Genomic DNA, 5,965 nt, shown 5'->3' on the forward strand with positions numbered 1-5,965 from the left:
TCGAAAAATTAATACCTTTTAATTTTAAAATCCTAAATATTAAAACTTTGATTTAATAATTATCCAAAATTAAACAATTAATTTAAATTATTAAATCTTAAAGGAGTATCCACTAAATTAAATAATTAATTTAATTCAATCCCTTTATCCCCTAGATTTCGAAAATTTGGGAAGGGATATTTCAAAATCTTTAATTATTCATTTAAACAATTAATAAGATAATTACCAAAGATAACATTATCCTAATCCCTAAAATTTTGAAATCTAATCTTGGGGAGGAAGGTATTTTCGAAAACCCTAGGGTTTACCAACCCTAAAATCGAAAATATGGGGCCAAAGGAAAAGGGTTCAAGAAACCCTAACAAATTTCGAAAACTAGGGTTTTGAAACCCTAATTTCGAAAATCCAAGCCCTAGGGTTTACTTGCCATAAACCCTAATTTGTCAAATTCATACTTTTGTATCAAATCTAACTGAAAACAACAACCAATAGCTCTAATACCAATGATAGGTTTTATACATAGCAAACAATCCTATGTGTGTATGCAACCCTAATTTGATGATCTATGTTTTCATTATTAGACATACAAGCATTCAACACAAAAACTAGAAACCCTAGGAGGTACATGTAATTTTCGAAATTAACATATAATTAGGGTTAGGATACACACCTTTATTGTTATATTGTAATAAAATTCAATTCCTTGAAGATCTTGAACTGTGGTAGCAAGCGCCACAAGTGTCGCGCCTCTAATGGCTCACAAATAAACCTAGCAACCAAGGATTACTATGGAGAGAGATAAGGGAATTGAAAATTCGGCTCTAAGCCTTTCTTGGAGTGCATGGGATGAAATCCAACTCTATAGGGGTTTATATAGGTGATAAGGAAGGTTTAGGATAAGGCAGGTGTATCTTAGATAACCCTAATCCCTTAACTTCCTCCCTAAGGCTTCGAAGGCACCCTTAGAGCCCAAGGAAACCCTAGGACACTCTAGATTTCGTTCCCCACCTCTAAGGGAGGTTCTAGAATGCTCAATGCTCAACATTTGAACATTGTCACATTTAGTCCCTGCAGTTTCAATTAATTCCTTTAATCCTAAAGTTAATTCCAAATTAATTTCTGATTAAATATTAATTAAACAATATGATTTCTAATTAGTATATTATATCCATAATACATTAATAAATCATTTATCTTGATTTCAAATTAATTTATTAACCAAGTAATAAATTAATAAATCATTCTTCTCTTTCCAACAGTTATCCTATTCAATTGCCATGTTTGAAGGCAACCCAAAAGGACATTGCTACTATCAATTCCAGTACATACCAATTATAGTTATGGGCTTAGACACCTAATCCAACAGTTACAACTCTCCCTCACTTAAATTAGATTTCGTCCTCGAAATCATTCACTACCATCCCCGGCATACCAGGCAAACTGAGCAACACAACCATAATCCTGTGAATACCATATCCTTCATAAGGCAACCGAAACCAACCCTAACAGAACTCTCCAAACCCAAAGAGAAGGAATCCTTAATCCCTTACAGAGGACCACATTTACCCTTCCGATACTTGAAATCTGCATTGGTCTGACTCCTCGACAGACCGCCCCCGCTGAACCATTACCGTGCCAATTCCTTATCGAATAACTGATCGAACAACCACTTTCGGTCCTGATTATCTCGGTATTACCAACGAATGAATTCACTTACCATATCTAGATTTCGAACGCCCGTCTTAACAGATAGTCCAAATAATCCTTCGAGCAGAGGATCCATCTCTGCAACGGTTAGACTCAGACGACAGCTGTGCAGCAGAGTCAAATCGATTACTCTGAGATTATTTAATCCCACTACAAGTGGCTTAGCATCACTCGGTCAACGACTACTCCACATAAGGATCCCAAATCACTGCCACTACTCGGAATACCATACAGCCGTCTAGCTGCTTTCCATATCAACCATGACTTCCCTGGATCCCAATCTTGCCTTCCACTATCCAAAATATAGGATTCCTGCTCGGTTGTTGAGCCAACAAGCAACCTTGCATTCGCCCCACGCAACCTCCAAAGGATACCTCGTCTAACAATAACTGCCCTATCTATACCGCCACTCATGGCTCCTTTAATCCTCTTGATCCATCCGATCATGATAAGCTGACAACCTATCACCACTGAATCTGACGCAAAAAGGTGAATGCTACCAGAATAACTGTAGTCTTGCATCATGACCGGTCTCCTTCGACCTACCGTTTCCTGATTCCAATTATGTTGTGACCTACTCACAACCTTGCGAACTGGCCTACCCTGGCCTAAGTCATCTGAACGAATCTGTGAATGTCATGGCTACCGTGCAGTTTTTCTGCACTTTCCACACTATCTGACCGCTTGTGAATGCTACGGCTCCCCCCCCCTGCAGTCTTACAACACTTTCCACACTATCTAACCGCTTGTGAATGCTATGGCCCCCACAGTCCTACAACACTTTCCACACTATCTGACCACTTGTGAATGCTACAGATACCCCGCAGTCTTACAACACTTCCCACACTATCTAACTACTAGTGAATTCTACGGCTCCCCCGTAGTCTTACAACACTTTCACCCCAACCGACTACTAGTGAATGCTACGGCTCCCCCGTAGTCTTACAACCCTTTCTCCCTAACACAACTGCAACCCAATGCCTTACCCCTAATTTATCAATTCGAATCACATACAGAGTCAAGCACGCACTCGACCGAATACCCAAACTGAACTGAATTCATTACTGGAACCCCAACCTGATTCCCCAAATTCTGATACCAAGCACCCAGAAGACGCAATTCACATGCTGGGGAGTTTTACAGAACTTCTAACTTACACAACACTCAAACCAAATAGCCACTTGGGCCACCTTCCTCCCTAACGGGGATGCGAAACTCATCCTAGTTTCATAACCTCTCCTGTTCTTGAATACCTGAATGATTCTCCCCCACTTCGATTCGATAAGTTCTCACGGCACACGAGAATTGAAGGATTCCCCCAATCCTTCTTACCCCCTAACGGTATGCTGACAACTTGTGCTTACCAATGCTATTGTTTCATCACTAACCATTACAAAAGACTGCACAATCCCCGAAGATCTGCTAAACACTTCCTGAAGCCTAATAACACTATTGATCCCAAATACTTTAGATGATACTACACCCAACACTTGCAACCCTCAGAGTTGATGCCCAAACTAAAACCTCGGCAATGGACCACCTCCCTAGTCTCACCTAAACGCCAATCAACATGACTGGAAAAACTACTGAATCCTAACGATACGAGAGAGTTAACCCGCTGAATCCTAACCATAAACCCTCCACACAACGCCCCTGAACCGATCTCAAATACTACCCAACATGCAACTGAACACTTGGAGCTTGCTATACTAATAAATGACCCTTAAATAACCCACTAATGATTCACGGCATGCAAAAGACGTAAGATATTCCCCGAAGATACAGCCTGACGATGACATAATCACAACCCAAAGATAACGCGAACCCAACTTACTATAAGATTCCAAGCAACAAGAAACCGATAGCAACCGAAAGAATCGTAAACAATAACACACCCGCCGAACCACCTGTTGGAGCACTGGCTTCCCTTGCCTCCCCTAGAGAACAATCTCTACTGATATGATCAACCTACTACGCTCGTAGAAACCCATACCTCTGGATTGGCAAGCTCCATTGTGCATTTCTCGAACGGGCTACACCGACCCCGACCCTGCTGGCCTCTCCAACCCTATTCAGAAGTCTTCGGTCTCTTCACGAGACACTCCACTAAATGCACCTGACCTGATCCTCTCTCCCCGAGGTACCCCAAATCTATCTCCCACCCTCGGACTCTAGGATTAATATCATTCAGGGTCTGGCACCCTGACACCCTCACTATCTCAATCGTCAACGGCTGAACTGCAATAGCTGGAGCAAACTCTACCCTAACCCACGCTACCAAATACTCCCAAGACATAGTCTCCAATCCCAAAAGCGCAATAGATCGCACAATCAATCCCCAACAACTCCTTGTCACCCGATACAAGAGATCCAAGGTGAACCGAACCTTAGTTCCTATCGGGTAGGGACTAGTGAGGAAAACCCTTTTGTTCTCCTTAATCCAACGCGGACTCAAAACCCTGGCAGTCCTTCCTCTGACTGGCTCACCGTCGGAGCCGGGACCAAACCTTGGTCCTTCCCCATGCGTGCTCATCCTCATCCTTCAAAGTAGCTATTCCCATGGTCCAAGCATAACCAAGAATTCTCCTTCCCATAAGCTTCTTAGATTCTCCAAGACTCTCACCGATTCGAGTATGGATACTGTGCTTTTAATAGTACGGGCCCAATACTACCTTCCACACCTATCCATACTTTCCTCAGTAATCCTCCCGAATCCTCTAAGTTACTTCCCCAAACCAAAGCACCAACCTCGCCAAATCGCCTCACTAAACTCATTGGAGCATATCCTAGGCTTTCCTAGGTTCCCGACCTCACCCTGCCATCAGTTGTTGAAGAACTCCTCATGATGCCGACCATCCACCTCCTGAATATCGTCATATTCACTTAGTAGCTGACTTCCATCACCCAAGAGTTCCACAAAGCACAAAGCAAGCAGCATTTGTGCAGTAACTCTCAAACCCATGAAACTATCATAGAACATTCAACCCACATACCACAACTCATGCTATCCGAATCCACCCTCACTGCCGGCTGCGTTATGCATGTAAATTATACACAGAACAGTATCTAATAGACTGTCGAATAATAGACTCTACCCTAGGACTACAACCAGACAAGGAACATGAAATAAGGCCAAATAAATTATTATAAGGCTATAAGATCCTAACCGTATACAATTTTTAAAGCATACAAGTAGCAGTTACTAATACCAATAGTCATTCTCATTCCAACATAGCATCCAGTATCCCCAAGGCTACAAGCATCACATATCAGGCCTTCTAGGAAGTCTTGGATAATTTAAACATATATTTGATGATATAACAGGTCAAGGCAATATTCCAATAAATACAGTGATATTTTATTTAAAGCTAGTTTAAACATTGGAATAATGCAAGGCTAAAAGAGTCACCTAGTGTGATCCAGAAGGCCCATGTTTTATGGATTGAACACCTTTAAGCCCAAGAAATCTACTAAAGCCCACATAAATGGATCGTGTTTCTTTTGTGAAGAAACTGGACACTGGAAGAGGATTCACTCCTCTTATTTGGAAAGAAAGTTTGGAAGAGACTAGTACTTCTTGTATCTACTAGATAGAACTCATACTTTTCATATAACACTTAGGTACTTGGTACTTAAATGTTAATCTAATATTTGTAAATAGCTTGCAAATATTTATTGAAGAGTAACCAAGATGAGCACAATCAAGTTGGAACTACACTCTAGGAGTTTAGTTTATGCTTAAAAAATAAATTACTTGTAATGTAAAACAATATTTGTTTTGGAACAAAGTGTGTTTTAATTTAGCATGTCTAAATTTATGTCTCAGTTATTTTATTAAAATGTTTGATCATTTACTTAATCGTTTTTCATAATTATAATATTCATATTCTGAAATCATTAACTTCTATTTATGAGACTAGATCTCTTAATAGAGTTGTGAAGTAAATATCAACATTTCATAAATAAAATTAAGTTCTATATGCAAGAACTTTTGACTTAAACTTGTTTTAAGTCAAATTCATCTTTGACATTGTTATACTTATTATATAAATGGCATTCACATATTCCAACTTCAAGAAAGGGATCTTTGAAGGAAAATAATGTACTTTATTTGACATATGTGAACATTATTTATATGTAAAGGATTCCTAATGACATTCTCACTAAGGTGTAGAGAAAATGATTAAGGAACTATACACTTTGATGTATGACTTCCTTTCTAATGAATGTTTGAGATTAAGCGCAAGATGCCAAATCA

Source organism: Lactuca virosa, chromosome 6 (assembly GCF_052849685.1).
Source record: "Lactuca virosa cultivar CGN04683 chromosome 6, Lactuca_virosa_CGN04683_v6, whole genome shotgun sequence".
NCBI lineage: Eukaryota > Viridiplantae > Streptophyta > Magnoliopsida > Asterales > Asteraceae > Lactuca > Lactuca virosa.